The sequence below is a fragment of the Tachypleus tridentatus genome, chromosome 4 (genome assembly GCF_004210375.1).
Source record: "Tachypleus tridentatus isolate NWPU-2018 chromosome 4, ASM421037v1, whole genome shotgun sequence".
NCBI classification, from domain to species: Eukaryota; Metazoa; Arthropoda; class Merostomata; order Xiphosura; family Limulidae; genus Tachypleus; species Tachypleus tridentatus.
The window spans coordinates 7,637,442-7,655,178 of NC_134828.1; the positions used below are offsets into that span (position 1 = coordinate 7,637,442).

General features: G+C 30.7%; 1 long non-coding RNA gene across 1 annotated transcript in view; it reads right to left on the reverse strand.

Moving 5' to 3' along the window:
- The window catches only part of LOC143248526 (uncharacterized), a 78,254-nt gene extending 63,420 nt beyond the window's left edge, over positions 1-14,834 (reverse strand). Inside the window, exon 1 of the long non-coding RNA XR_013027034.1 lies at positions 14,757-14,834. This is a non-coding gene — a long non-coding RNA (uncharacterized LOC143248526). The remainder of the gene's footprint in view (positions 1-14,756) is intronic.
- Between the last annotated feature and the right edge of the window lie 2,903 nt (positions 14,835-17,737).

The following is a 17,737-nucleotide window of genomic DNA, read 5'->3' on the forward strand; positions in this document are numbered from 1 at the left end:
TTTTATAAATACTTGTAATATAGAGACTAAAGTGATTTTATAAGTATTTGTAATATAGAAACAAAAGTGATTTTATAAATATTTGTAATATACAGACTAAAGTGATTTCATAAATATTTCTAAAATAAAGTGATTTAATAAATATTTGTAATATAGAGACTAAAGTTATTTTATAAATACTTGTAATATAGAGACTAGAGTAATTTTATATTTGTAATATAGACTAAAGTGATTTTATAGATACTTGTAATATAGAGACTAAAGTGATTTTGTAAATATTTGTAATATAGAAACTAATGTGATTTTGTAAATATTTGTAATGTAGAGAATAATTTGATTTTATAAATATTTGTTATATAGGGACTAATGTGATTTTATAAATATTAATATAGAGACTAAAGTGATTTTATAAATACTTGTAATATAGACTAAAGTGATTTTATAATTATTTGTAATATAGAGTCTAAAGTGATTTTATAAATATTTGTAAAATAGAGACTAAAGTGATTTTATAAATACTTGTAATATAGAGACTAAAGTGATTTTATAAATATTTGTAATATAGACTAGTGATTTTATAAATATTCTAATATAGAGACTAAAGTGATTTTCTAAATATTTGTAATATAGAGGCTAAAGTGATTTTATAAACAATTGTAATATAGAGACCAAAGTGATTTTATAAATATTTGTAAAATAGAAACTAAAATGATTTTATAAATATTTGTAATATAGAGACTAAAATGATTTTATAAATATTAATATAGGGACTAATGTGATTTTATAAATATTAATATAGGGACTAATGTGATTTTGTAAATATTTGTAATATAGACACTAATGTGATTTTTTAAATATTTGTAATGTATAGAATATTCTGATTTTATAAATATTTGTAATACAGAGACTAATGTGATTTTATAAATATTAATATAGTGACTAATGTGATTTTATAAATATTAATATAGGGACTAATGTGATTTTGTAAATATTTGTAATGTAGAGAATAATCTGATTTTATAAATATTTGTAATATAGGGACTAATGTGATTTTATAAATACGTGTAATATAGAGACTAAAGTGATTTTATAAATAGTTGTAATATAGAGTCTAAAGTGATTTTATAAATACTTGTAATATAGAGACTAAAGTGATTTTATAAGTATTTGTAATATAGAAACAAAAGTGATTTTATAAATATTTGCAATATACAGACTAAAGTGATTTCATAAATATTTCTAAAATAAAGTGATTTAATAAATATTTGTAATATAGAGACTAAAGTGATTTTATAAATACTTGTAATATAGAGACTAGAGTAATTTTATATTTGTAATATAGACTAAAGTGATTTTATAGATACTTGTAATATAGAGACTAAAGTGATTTTGTAAATATTTGTAATATAGAAACTAATGTGATTTTGTAAATATTTGTAATGTAGAGAATAATTTGATTTTATAAATATTTGTTATATAGGGACTAATGTGATTTTATAAATATTAATATAGAGACTAAAGTGATTTTATAAATACTTCTAATATAGACTAAAGTGATTTTATAATTATTTGTAATATAGAGTCTAAAGTGATTTTATAAATATTTGTAAAATAGAGACTAAAGTGATTTTATAAATACTTGTAATATAGAGACTAAAGTGATTTTATAAATATTTGTAATATAGACTAGTGATTTTATAAATATTCTAATATAGAGACTAAAGTGATTTTCTAAATATTTGTAATATAGAGGCTAAAGTGATTTTATAAACAATTGTAATATAGAGACCAAAGTGATTTTATAAATATTTGTAAAATAGAAACTAAAATGATTTTATAAATACTTGTAATATAGAGACTAAAATGATTTTATAAATATTTGTAATATAGAGACTAAAGTGATTTTTCTAAACATTTGTAATAAAGGGACTAATGTGATTTTGTAAATATTTCTAATATAGAAAATACTCTGATTTTATAAATATTTGTAATATAGGGAATAATGTGATTTTGCAAATATTTATAATATACGACTAATCTGAATTTATAAATATTTGTAATATAAAGACTAAAGTGATTTTGTAAATATTTGTAATATAGAAAATAATCTGATTTTATAAATATTTGTAATATAGGGACTAATGTGATTTTATAAATATTAATATAGAGACTAAAGTGATTTTATAAATACTTGTAATATAGACTAAAGTGATTTTATAATTATTTGTAATGTAGAGAATAATCTGATTTTATAAATATTTGTAATATAGGGACTAATGTGATTTTATAAATACGTGTAATATAGAGACTAAAGTGATTTTATAAATAGTTGTAATATAGAGTCTAAAGTGATTTTATAAATACTTGTAATATAGAGACTAAAGTGATTTTATAAGTATTTGTAATATAGAAACAAAAGTGATTTTATAAATATTTGTAATATACAGACTAAAGTGATTTCATAAATATTTCTAAAATAAAGTGATTTAATAAATATTTGTAATATAGAGACTAAAATGATTTTATAAATACTTGTAATATAGAGACTAGAGTAATTTTATATTTGTAATATAGACTAAAGTGATTTTATAGATACTTGTAATATAGAGACTAAAGTGATTTTGTAAATATTTGTAATATAGAAACTAATGTGATTTTGTAAATATTTGTAATGTAGAGAATAATCTGATTTTATAAATATTTGTTATATAGGGACTAATGTGATTTTATAAATATTAATATAGAGACTAAAGTGATTTTATAAATACTTGTAATATAGACTAAAGTGATTTTATAATTATTTGTAATATAGAGTCTAAAGTGATTTTATAAATATTTGTAAAATAGAGACTAAAGTGATTTTATAAATACTTGTAATATAGAGACTAAAGTGATTTTATAAATATTTGTAATATAGACTAGTGATTTTATAAATATTCTAATATAGAGACTAAAGTGATTTTCTAAATATTTGTAATATAGAGGCTAAAGTGATTTTATAAACAATTGTAATATAGAGACCAAAGTGATTTTATAAATATTTGTAAAATAGAAACTAAAATGATTTTATAAATATTTGTAATATAGAGACTAAAATGATTTTATAAATATTTGTAATATAGAGACTAAAGTGATTTTTCTAAACATTTGTAATAAAGGGACTAATGTGATTTTGTAAATATTTCTAATATAGAGAATACTCTGATTTTATAAATATTTGTAATATAGGGAATAATGTGATTTTGTAAATATTTGTAATATAGAAAATAATCTGATTTTATAAATATTTGTAATATAGGGACTAATGTGATTTTATAAATATTAATATAGAGACTAAAGTGATTTTATAAATACTTGTAATATAGACTAAAGTGATTTTATAATTATTTGTAATGTAGAGAATAATCTGATTTTATAAATATTTGTAATATAGGGACTAATGTGATTTTATAAATACGTGTAATATAGAGACTAAAGTGATTTTATAAATAGTTGTAATATAGAGTCTAAAGTGATTTTATAAATACTTGTAATATAGAGACTAAAGTGATTTTATAAATATTTGTAATATACAGACTAAAGTGATTTCATAAATATTTCTAAAATAAAGTGATTTAATAAATATTTGTAATATAGAGACTAAAATGATTTTATAAATACTTGTAATATAGACTAAAGTGATTTTATAATTATTTGTAATGTAGAGAATAATCTGATTTTATAAATATTTGTAAAATAGAGACTAAAGTGATTTTATAAATACTTGTAATATAAAGACTAAAGTGATTTTATAAATACTTGTAATATAGAGACTAAAGTGATTTTATAAATATTTGTAATATAGACTAGTGATTTTATAAATATTCTAATATAGAGACTAAAGTGATTTTGTAAATATTTGTAACAAAAACTGTGTTTGTTAAATGTCTAATGTATAGAACTATGTGTCTTTAATAAAAACTCTAATGTATAGAACTATGTGTCTTTAATAAAAACTCTAATGTATAGAACTATGTGTCTTTAATAAAAACTCTAATGTATAGAACTATGTGTCTTTAATAAAAACTCTAATGTATAGAACTATGTGTCTTTAATAAAACTCTAATGTATAGAACTATGTGTCTTTAATAAAAACTCTAATGTATAGAACTATGTGTCTTTAATAAAAACTCTAATGTATAGAACTATGTGTCTTTAATAAAAACTCTAATATATAGAACTATGTGTCTTTAATAAAAACTCTAATGTATAGAACTATGTGTCTTTAATAAAAACTCTAATGTATAGAACTATGTGTCTTTAATAAAACTCTAATGTATAGAACTATGTGTCTTTAATAAAAACTCTAATGTATAGAACTATGTGTCTTTAATAAAAACTCTAATGTATAGAACTATGTGTCTTTAATAAAAACTCTAATGTATAGAAACAATGTCCAAGAAAATTCTAATTTATGGATAATATATTCATGAGATGTCTTTCCTGTTAATAGAAACTCTATTTTATGATTTTAACATTGAGTTAGGAAGTTACAAGGGTTATATAAATATTACGTTATGCAGGTGTCCCATATATATATGTGTGTGTGTAATTTACAATAAAACAATGCTAAACTGTAAAATAAATGTTTATCTTTTGAAACAAAACAAAACTTGGATGTATTTTGAAATTAAAATAACTGCTTTCTAGATTCTATAATTGAAAAATCCTGAATAACTTAATCGAAGCATCTCCACTTCTATACAATGGTGTTCTCTGAGAACTTTTTATTATTTTCAGCTAAGAAACAGAGCGTTCTGTGTAACAATTAGCATTCACCAATGTTAGAAAATAATATTACAGTGTGATATGTACATTTAAAATATCAAAAACTCCTTATGTTTTCTTGGTGTCTCTGCTTTACTGGTGTTGTAAGCACGTGCTTAGTCTGCCTACTGGATAATCCAGGACTGCTTATATGGTAGCTGTGGCAAGTTCTTCATCCTTAATACGTAGAAAAACAGTAAGGACGCACATTCGTGATGCCTGGAAACCCACCTGATTGTTTGTTTTTAAATTTCGCACAAAGCTACTCGAGGGCTATCTGTGCTAGCTGTCCCTAATTTAGCAGTTTAAGACTAGAGGGAAGGCAGCTAGTCATCACCACCCACCGCCAACTCTTGGGCTACTCTTTTACCAACGAATAGTGGGATTGATCGTCACATTATAACGCCCTCACGGCTGGGAGGGCGAACATGTTTGGCGCGACGGGGATGTGAACCCGCGACCCTCAGATTACGAGTCGCACGTCTTAACACGCTTGGCCATGCCGGGCGAAACCCACCTGAAGTGAAATTGTATTCTCAATACAGCTGGTATGGGTATTAAAACTTTTATTAAAATAAAGTACAGAACAACGTTTCGACCTTCTGAAGATGACCTAAGAAAGTCGAAACATTGTTCTCTATATTAATAAAGTTGTAAGGACGCACACTACCAACATTATCACAGTTCCGGGGAAGGGGAGTTCAGTACTTCAACTACGGGGAGACCACCATTATCACAGTTCCGGGGAAGGGGAGTTCAGTACTTCAACTACGGGGAGACCACCATTATCACAGTTCCGGGGAAGGGGAGTTCAGTACTTTAAATACGGGGGGACCACCATTATCACAGTTCCGGGGAAGGGGAGTTCAGTACTTTAACTACGGGGGGACCACCATAATCACAGTTCCGGGGAAGGGGAGTTCAGTACTTTAACAATGGGGGGATTACCATTATCACAGTTCCGGGGAAGGGGAGTTCAGTACTTTAACAATGGGGGGATCACCATAATCACAGTTCCGGGGAAGGGGAGTTCAGTACTTTAACAATGGGGGGATTACCATTATCACAGTTCCGGGGAAGGGGAGTTCAGTACTTTAACTAAGAGGACCACCATCTTGTTAACAAATTTCTTTTTCTTTTGTTTCTCGTAAGTTTCTTGACAAAGGAAATGCATGAAGTAGATCTAGATAAACGTAATAAGATATGGATTATTCCTTGTATTGATGTGTTAATCTAAGTCGAAGGACAAAACTCGTTTAAGGTGTTCTAACGCTCTAAATATTTAAGGTTGAAAAATGTAATAAACATGCGTCGGAGATTATTCCTCAACGTTATTTCGGTTTAATAATTTTTATGTATTATTCTAGAATTTGGAAGAGAGAAATGTAATAAGAAAAACAACGTCCATAGTTTTGTTAACTTATATGTACTTACTAATATTACAGAGACATTTAAACGGTCTTCTAAGGGGATTCATCGTATCTTGCCTGCATCAACGCGTATTACTATCATACGGTAAACTCATATACCATTTCGACCATTCGTTAAGTATATATATTACTTACAGTGAGCTTTAAAAGGTTTTGGAAACTTGCCATTGAAAGGATATCACGTCCAACGCAGTGAACACGAACATTATGAAATGTGTACGTGCTTATAGAGTAATTAAAACTCATGCTGTGATAGCTGTGCAAACCAGAGACCAATCATAAATGTAGTTCGGCTTTTACAGTTTCCTTTAAGTTGTGATTGCTTGAATACACAGTTTGTTACTGGAAGAAAGGAATTTTTTTCCATTTATTCTGATAACGGTGAATCGTCAGTAAACTATAAAACTAACTCAAGCTTCAATAATGTTTATTCAGTGAAAAATCTAAGAAATAAACGTTGAAAGAAGTTCTCTTCAAAACGAAATATTGAACTTTAAAGTTCAATGGAATAGCACATAAAGAAAGTGCAATGTGTATTTAATAATAAACAACAAGCACCCACAACACTGACGTCATGGATGCATTCTGTAATGAGAGTAATTAAAATAGCCAATCAATAAAGTTGGTTGTCTACGTTATTAAATACTTATTAAAAATCAGAAACATATACATTATTGTCAATAAATTATTGATTCGATTATATGTTGTGATTTATTTGTATTTTGCTTAAAAACAAAACAAAAAAGAAGACATCAGATGAAAGTATATGGATTCAGGCACACCTAATAACGTCGTTTCAGAACCAATTACCTTCACCTTGAAGACACAACTACCAGGTAAGAGATAGTCCTGCAACTGTAAAAAGAGATGAAGACAAATCATTTGACTACTTGAACACAGCTAAGAGAAACTTCATTAGAGATGACTGGACAAGATCTAAAAACAATTAATATCCACTAATCCTTTGTTTGACCAGTGGCCCCTCCTCTAAGACAGAATCGTAGGACATATCCTCCCATTCGACTCGTAATCCGAGAGTCGCGGGTTCGAATCCTCGTCACACCAAACAAGCTCGCCCTTTCAGCCGTGGGGACGTTATAATGTGGCGGTCAATCCCACTATTCGTCGGTAAAAGAGTAGCCCAAGAGCTGGGTGGTGATGACTAGCTGCCTTCCCTCTAGTCTTACACTGCTAAATTAGGGACGGCTAATGCATATAACCCTCGTGTAGCTTTGCGCGAAATTCAAACCACACCATATCGTCCATTTTTGTAATTTTTTTAGGTTTACAGCAGTTTTATTTAACCAAAGTCATCATTTTTATAGAACCTATTTCCAGTTTCGCTCTACAATATTCCTGAAAGCAGTGTCAAAGGATGAACGTGACATCAGGTTAAATATAATAAGAATTTAATGTAATCCATTAAGAAAACCATTTGAAGCTTTAACACTAGATGATATGGCCAATAAGACAACATATGCAGTCAGAAAGTTAAAAGAAATTCCTTGGTTATGTCCATGCAGATAAAAAACATGACACAATTCTACCAGAACTGTATAGACGTTTATGGTTGTTTCTCTTAACAGAAACTGGATGGTGCCTCTCGACTACTTCGTTCTTAGTGTTGTGACACGACAAGAACGACCAAATTGTGATAGGTCACTATTATACATGTAAAACTTGTTTGTGATGGTCCGATTTGTTATGTTGAAAAAAACTGTGTGACAGTACGACATAAAAAACCTTTAGAGCCATGGTTTACCATCCTAAGAAGGGAGAAGTCGGTACTTAATGTATATATGTTAAAACTAATTCGAAACACAAGAAACGTTTAAAAAGAAGACATCACAAACTGATCCCATGCCAGTTTATTATTGATTTACTAAAAACTCTTAGAATAAGACGATTTACTACAAGAATATAAACTACGATCGATGCACTTACAATGGTGGGAACCAAAAATGAAAGTTAACTTTGTAGCACAAACTTAAATTCACGCGAACAATAGAATTGTGTAAAAAAGATATGGAACTTATCTAAGTTTAATATAAGAGACTTCACAGCTACGTTTATAAAAAATCAAAGTTTATAAACTTGTTGATTTGTTTAACTCAAGAAATCAACTAACTACCAAATACAACACTGTTCATTATGACGCACAATATTTATGCTCTGCCAACCAAAGACAGGTTTCTAGCTGACATGTCCACAGACACAGTACCGTGCCATTGGGGGGCTAAAGAAAAACACAAAACAGTCCAACAATGAGTGTCTATTAGACATTTTGGAAAGTTTTTATGAAAAACAAATGTTTCTCAGTTAAGAAATATCATCCGGTAAAAAATGTAACTGAAGGAACAATGTTTATTCAGCATTCAACGTAATCATATCCGTCAAGAAATTAATTTAAAACTAACATCATTAGATTCCATAAAGTATATATATATATAAATAAAGCCAGAACTACATGAAGTATCTTTTAATATATAAATAAAGCCAAAACTACACGAAGTATCTTTTAATATATAAATAAAGCCAGAACTACATGAAGTATCTTTTAATATATAAATAAAGCCAAAACTACATGAAGTATCTTTTAATATATAAATAAAGCCAGAACTACATGAAGTATCTTTTAATAAATAAAGCCAAAACTACATGAAGTATCTTTTAATGTATAAATAAAGCCAGAACTACATGAAGTATCTTTTAATAAATAAATAAAGCCAGAACTACATGAAGTATCTTTCAATATATAAATAAAGCCAGAACTACATGAAGTATCTTTTAATATATAAATAAAGCCAGAACTACATGAAGTATCTTTTAATTTATAAATAAAGCCAGAACTACATGAAGTATCTTTTAATATATAAATAAAGCCAGAACTACATGAAGTATCTTTTAATATATAAATAAAGCCAGAACTACATGAAGTATCTTTTAATTTATAAATAAAGCCAGAACTACATGAAGTATCTTTTAATATATAAATAAAGCCAGAACTACATGAAGTATCTTTTAATATATAAATAAAGCCAGAACTACATGAAGTATCTTTTAATATATAAATAAAGCCAGAACTACATGAAGTATCTTTTAATATATAAATAAAGCCAGAACTACATGAAGTATCTTTTAATAAATAAATAAAGCCAGAACTACATGAAGTATCTTTTAATATAAAATAAAGCCAGAATTACATGAAGTATCTTTTAATATATAAATAAAGCCAGAATTACATGAAGTATCTTTTAATATATAAATAAAGCCAAAACTACATGAAGTATCTTTTAATATATAAATAAAGCCAGAACTACATATTTAGAGATATTTTTATTTGTTGCTGTTAAAACACCACATAACAGTGGATCTATGAAGGGGATTCACAACACAGCTAAAAGAGCTGTTTACATAGAGAATTTACGACACAACCGTGGTGTTTATAAAGGGGACTTACAACACTAGCATTGGAGTCTATATAGGGGATTTACAACACAACTAACAGTGGTGTTTATATAAGGGATTTACAACACTAACAGTGGAGTCACTGGAAGAGATTTACAACACAACTAATAGTGGTGTTTATATAGGAGATTTACAACACAGGTAACAGTGGTGTTTATATAGGGGATTTACAACACAGGTAATAGTGGTGTTCATATAAGGGATTTACAATACAGCTAATAGTGGTGTTCATATAGGGGATTTAAAACACAGGTAACAGTGGTGTTTATATAGGGGATTTACAACACAGCTAATAGTGGTGTTCATATAGGGGATTTACAACACAGGTAATAGTGGTGTTCATATAGGGATTTACAAACACAGCTAATAGTGGTGTTCATATAGGGATTTACAAACACAACCAATAGTGGTGTTTGTATGGGGAATTCACAAACACAGCCAATAGTAGTGTTTGTATAGGAATTTACAACACAGCCAATAGTGGTGTTCATATAGGGGATTTACAACACAGGTAATAGTGGTGTTCATATAGGGGATTTACAACACAACTAATAGTAGTGTTTGTATAGGAATTTACAAACACAGGTAATAGTAGTGTTTGTATAGGGGATTTACAACACAGCTAATAGTGGTGTTCATATAAGGGATTTACAACACAGCTAATAGTGGTGTTCATATAGGGGATTTACAACACAACTAATAGTGGTGTTTGTATAGGGAATTTACAACACAGGTAATAGTGGTGTTTGTAGAGGGGATTTACAACACAACTAATAGTGGTGTTCATATAAGGGATTTACAACACAGCTAATAGTGGTGTTCATATAGGGGATTTACAACACAGCTAATAGTGGTGTTTGTATAGGGGATTTACAACACAACTAATAGTGGTGTTCATATAGGAAATTTACAACACAGGTAATAGTAGTGTTTGTATAGGGGATTTACAACACAGCTAACAGTGGTGTTTATATAGGGGATTTACAACACAACTAATAGTAGTGTTTGTATAGGGAATTTACAACACAGCTAATAGTGGTGTTCATATAGGGAATTTACAACACAGGTAATAGTGGTGTTCATATAAGGGATTTACAACACAGCTAATAGTGGTGTTCATATAGGGGATTTAAAACACAGGTAACAGTGGTGTTTATATAGGGGATTTACAACACAGCTAATAGTGGTGTTTATATAGGGGATTTACAACACAGCTAATAGTGGTGTTCATATAGGGATTTACAAACACAGGTAATAGTGGTGTTCATATAGGGGATTTCAACACAGCTAATAGTGGTGTTCATATAGGGGATTTACAACACAACTAATAGTAGTGTTTGTATAGGGAATTTACAACACAGCTAATAGTGGTGTTCATATAGGGGATTTACAACACAGGTAATAGTGGTGTTCATATAGGGGATTTACAACACAGCTAATAGTGGTATTCATATAGGGGATTTACAACACAGCTAATAGTGGTGTTTGTATAGGGGATTTACAACACAGCTAATAGTGGTGTTTATATAGGAGATTCACAACACAACCAATAGTGGTGTTTATATAGGGATTTACAAACACAACCAATAGTGGTGTTCATATAGGGGATTTACAACACAACCAATAGTGGTGTTCATATAGGGATTTACAACACAGGTAATAGTGGTGTTCATATAGGGGATTTACAACACAGGTAATAGTGGTGTTCATATAGGGGATTTACAACACAGGTAATAGTGGTGTTTATATAGGAGATTTACAACACAGCTAACAGTGGTGTTTGTATAGGGGACTTACAATATAAGTTGCTGTGATGTTTATGCAGGGAATTTACATGGAAAACCCTGGGTAACTATTATTTTATATGTGCGTGTAACAGAACAAGGAAAACCCTGGGTAACTATTATTTTATATGTGCGTGTAACAGTACAAGGAAAACACTGGGTAACTATTATTTTATATGTGCGTGTAACAGTAAGAAGGAAAACTCTGGGTAACTATTATTTTATATGTGCGTGTAACAGTAAGAAGGAAAACCCTGGGTAACTATTATTTTATATGTGCGTGTAACAGAAAAAGGAAAACCCTGGGTAACTATTATTTTATATGTGCGTGTAACAGAACAAGGAAAACCCTGGGTAACTATTATTTTATATGTGGGTGTAACAGTAAGAAGGAAACTGATGGAAATAAACTATTACCATAAATGTTATCTTACTTTCTCTGCTAAACAAGAGTCTGAGTTGTCTATAGTTGTTGAAGAGGAAATTGGTCATTCCATATTTTGAAACAGTTATGCAAAATATCATGACATTAGGGAGCTTTTAGGCTAAAAAGTGGTTTTGATGTACAGTTTAAAAATGACATTTAGAAGCGTTTTATTTGATCCAAATAAGTTAATATATTCGTTAGGATATTTTCATATCTCTCAGGATTAAATACATAAATTACTGTATAATAGTAAGTAAATTACACTTCATGGCAACGAGGCTTTTATTGTAATTTTATGGTTAATCATAACGAATTTTTGTTGTTAAACTTCCTGATCAGAAACCATTATGGCTCTGAACTAGTTTAAGCGTTTATAACACATTAGTGTGTATTTATTTCAACATAGATTATTTACGATTATTATATATTTTTACATCAAGTATATTTCAAGTAAGTATCCCCTCTGGGTTCTAAAGAGAAGCTTTAGTGTGTTTTAATAAAATGTGTTTTCCTAATATTTTCTTTTACTTGGAGCAACAATGTCGAAACAAAACTTCGGGTGATTGATTATCAGGGGTTTGATTCCTACTGAACCAGTAACTTCAAGGGTGTTAGCCTTACAGAACAGTTACTTTCATTCGTTCTTGAGTACATTGAACCATAACACCAGTTTTCTAAGAAACTATACAAAAAAACAACAAAAATAGAAAATCACAATAAAAACATTATCACGTGGCATTAATGTTCACTAATCTACAAGAAGAAATTCTACTTCATAGAAAATATTCAGCGAGAAACTAAAGATGGTACGAAGACGTAACCTAGTACAATATGAGGTAAGGATATGGATGGGAGCAGGTGAATAGTGGGTTACGTGAATGTTTGAGAAAATAACCATACGGTTCAAGAAATATAGCCTTGAGCCACAAAGTAAAGATTTTAAAGTGGAAAATAAATGTAATGTTAAAAAATGAAAGCTCTATGGTCATAGACAAGGGCCACGTTAAGCAATCACATAACTAACTTCCTCCTTCGTGTATGGCTCGGTTCATTCTTTTAAATATATTTTAAAATTGCTAAACTCTTGGTATTTTATGCTAATTAACTTTGATAACAAAGACAAAACAATTTTCTGGAGACCACATTAGACGTATTCACACAAACCAACGATTCAAAGATTTTTTTATAGAAAACTTCTAACAGAAATCAAAACGCTTAAGCAAATACAATACAAATTAACATTTTAAGAGCTTAACTTTGTTTGCTCTATTACAATTTCCGCTCTTTGCGCACTCACTTGATAACCAAGAAAACTACCAATCTATAATCCGCTATACCTAAGACGTTATGAGTGATAAGCGTTATTAAAATATGAGAAGCAAAAAAGCAGACTCACGCAGTAAGTCCCTTGAGTAGACCATGTGCTAAAGTCAACACACTTTACTGAAAACCTGCTTCCTTTGTCATTGAAATCAGAAAGTTTGGTGTGGAATAATGTGATGAAGAGTTTTATTGTGTGCTAAATTCGGGTAAAATTTAGAAAAAAAAATCGCCCCCTTCTTTTACGAATTAAACAGAATTTATTCAAAATGTAATTTCAGACACATAAAGAGAAGCCTGAGATAAGTGGAACTCGAAGTATCACTAAATATAGAATTCTACGTTAGAACAAGTTATGTTTATTTCTATCATATACGCATGAGTATATTTTTACACTCACTGCACATTTTTAACACAGTAAGAACGGGATGAATCAGCCTTTGTGTACAGAGATATACACATTTTTGTTAAAACGTGCAGTGATCAATACGACATTTTTAAATTTGGTAAATCTTAAGAAATATGTAGTTGTTTTAAATGAAGAGTTATTTTCGCACGACAGCGACTGGTATAATGTTTCAAAGTTTGGTGAATAAAAGTACCAGCCATCTCACAGTTAAATATAACTCATTTATAACCTGTCATGAAAGTTAAGTAAATTAGGTGGTTCTTCGTTACAGATTTATTTTGTAGTTTTTCTTTACTTTGTTAATTTGTCTTTAATGGACATTTCAGCATATGTGATATAAATATATCCATACTTCGTAATCTCTAAAACGTCAAAATTAAAACGAAATTTCTTTTTTTTATCTCAAGTGGACAAAAAACACCTAAATTGTTTTAAAGCAAAGTGAGCAAAGCTACACTGGACTGCCTACTGCGTCCTCCACGGGCAATCGAACCCCTGAGTAAGTCCGTACATTTACGGTTGCTCTATCGAGGGACTCAATTATTTGAAAAGGCGCGATTATCGTTTTGTTAAACAAACACCAGGGAGCATATATATGAAGATCATTAACATGTTGGATCAAAGGGGATACAAGATATAATCACAATTCCAACATGATATTTTCGTAAAAAAAAAGAGTGTGTGTTTTCTTATAGCAATGCCACCCCGGGTTATCTGATGAGTCCACCGAGGGGAATGGATTCCCTGATTTCAGCATTGTACATCCGTGGACCTACCGCTGTACCAGCGGGTGAAGAAGAAAAAAGAATGAAGTTATTTTGTTGTGAATAGCACGATAAAATAAAACATTAACACTGTTTCTAGAATTGTAACTACGAACCAAAGGAACTATAAATATAACGAAAGAAATGTACATTGTTCATGTAAACATACTGTAAACTTAAGTACCTAATAAATTAGATCAAAATAAAATTTTAGTAATAGTTTTGCATACAAAATATTAAGAACAAACTAAAAACAAACTTTTACCAATTGTTGATTAATATAATATTTGTATAGGGGGAATTAATTAGTAAGACTGTTCATCCTTTGAAGATAAGTCATTCGTTTACCTTCGAAATGTTCCACACAAAGACGAAATTCACTCTAACGGAAACGATGTTCCTTTCCATCAGCCTTCAATCCGACCTATGTTGAATACAACACTGAATTATCACTAAGAAAAAGAGATGCGTTAAAAGGAACGACAGCTATAAAAATTTAAATTACACAGCGTCATCCACCGATTTGATTAGAGTTTTAATGACTTAGCCATTTATGCACTTAATTGATACTGTAGGCCTAATTAACTAATTTCGTACAATGTACTTAGAACATGAACTAACTTTGAAACGCAAGAAAACAAAGGGACCTTTGGTGAATAAGCACAAATTTCTAAATTAATATATTTTCTTTAATAATTGAATTAGTTTAACGTAAGGCCGCGTCGCGCCACAACATGCTCTCCCTCCCAGCCGTGGGGGCGTTATAATGTGACAGTCAGTCCCACTATTCGTTGGTAAAAGAGTAGCCCAAGAGTCGGCGGTGGGTGATGATGACGAGCTGCCTTCCCTCTAGTCTTACACTACTAAATTAAGGACGGCTCGGTGCAGTGGGTTAACAACCTACTCACTTAAATACTTGTTGAAGAATCCGCAAGCGATTGCGGCCCTATGTTCCTTGATGGAATATAATGGTGATAACTAACTAACTAACTAAGGCTACACAAAGGTAGCTACTTTTTATTCTGAGCTGATAGACTAGAGGAAGGCAACTAGTCACTAGTACCAGCACCTACCGCCAACTTTTGAGTTACTCCTATCTAATCAGATAGCTGGATTTGATAGTTACTATTTTAACCTCCGACGTAAAAATGCGAATCGCGATTTTGTTTTACAGCGACAGGACGTGATCTCACAAATTTTCAGATTCATATAGTAAAGAACTGGGAATATTATGTTTTAAACTGTTCAACAATTACGTTCTAATATGAAGGTCCGGCATGGCCAGGTGGTTGAGGCACTTGACTCGCAATAAGAGGGTCTCGGGTTCAAATCCCTTCGTACCAAACATGCTCGCCATTTCAACCGTGGAGGCGTTATAATGTAACAATCAATTCAACTATTCGCTGATAAGAGAGTAGTCCAACGGATGGCGGTGAGTGATGATGACTAGGTGCTTTCCCTCTACTCTTACACTGCTAAATTGGGAACGGCTAGTACGGATAGCCCTCGTGTAGTTACGCAAAATTCAAAATATAAGGCAGATCTTCTTACATAAAATAAATTCAGTTGTTTAAACTAACGTCCAATGTTAATAAATTGTATTTATGTTTTAAAATTCTGTTTTTATATTAACATTTTAAATTAGATTTATATTTTACTGAATAATATATTCTAACTTTCACGCGAAATAATAGTGTACAGAGGTCGACAATATCTGTCTGTCATCATCATGTGCAACCAACGATAAAACTTATAGTTTAGCATAACAATGCAAGATCGTATGCAAAACTGTTAGAGCAGGGTGGCGACAGTAACGATACGTCACAGCACGCTTCTTAATTCAACGATTCGGCAGTCAGTGAGCGTATGGAACATGAAATTCACTTATTTTTCTTGATACCTGTTCTACTAATTCCACTTAAATTAGTGAGAAATGTGAAACATGGAATGTTAGCATGATTATGACGAAATTTGTATTCAGTTGGAGCTAAGACTACTGGCAGAAAAAAGAAAGATTTCATCAAAAGGCAAAGCCCCGACATGGCCAAGTGTGTTGAGGCGTTCGACTCGTAATCCGAGGGTCGTGGGTTCGAATCCCGGTCGCACCAAACATGTTCGCCCTTTTAGCCTGGGGACGTTATAATGTGACGGTCAATCCAACTATTCGTTGGTAAAAGAGTAGCCCCAGAGTAGGCAGTGAGTGGTGATGACTAGCTGCCTTCCCTCTAGTCTAGCGCAGATAGCCCTCGAGTAGCTTTACGCGAAATTCAAAACAAATAAAATTATATGAACGCTAACACAGTGTCAGACTATTGTTTTGTTACATGAAAACATAGTTTCAATATGTTGGTAGGAACCTTGTTCTGAATTTCTGAATAAAACGGTACAGTTATAGCTGTTAAATCAAAGTAATAACAATGATTAATTTTGTTAACATTTCAATATATATATTTGACAATGTCACTGAAATTTTAAATGCCTAGGGCTATGATAGTTTCCTTGAGTGTGTCTAACTACTAGGCCAGATATGGTCATGTGGATAGGGCGCTCGACTCGCAATCTGAACGTTGCGGGTTCAAATCCCCGTCACACCAAACATGCTCGTCCTTTCAGCCGTGGGGGGCGTTATAACGTTACGGTTAATCCCATTATTTATTGGTAAAAAAGTAGCTCAAGAGTTGGTGGTCGGCATTGATGACTAGCTGCCTTCAGTCTAGTCTTACACTGCTAATTTATGGACGGCTAGTGCAGATAGCCCTCGTGTAGCTTTGCGCGAAAATCAAAAATCAAACTGAAAATAATTTTTCAGACTAAGCTTAAATAATAGGGACGTAGTTGGGGGAACGTACTTTGAAAATAACATTTTAAAACTTGATTCAACATAAAAAAAATATTATAAAATAGGAATAATTTTAGTCAAATTTCCAATTAAAAACAAAATTATTGAATTCTTTATTAGACATAGATCTAACATGAGTAGATTCTAATATGTAGACGTCAAGAATGAAGTGATCTTGACAAATACCTTTTCCTTTCTTCGGTTTCCATTGGTCATGTCTGAATGAACGAAGCCACTTTCTAGGCAATCCAAGATTTGAAGACCACGAATGATCAACTCTCTTAGGCCATCCAGGCCACACAACAAGTCGTCTGAGGCACTTATAAGTTTTTATATTTATTATATTTATAAATAAAACAGAAAGCACGATAAGATGGATAAAGAAAATCAACATCTTGATATCTGACTATAACACCGTCCCTTGTTATATAGATTCTTTATGTATAACACCGCCCTTTGTTCTTTATGTAAATATAAACCTTACCATAAG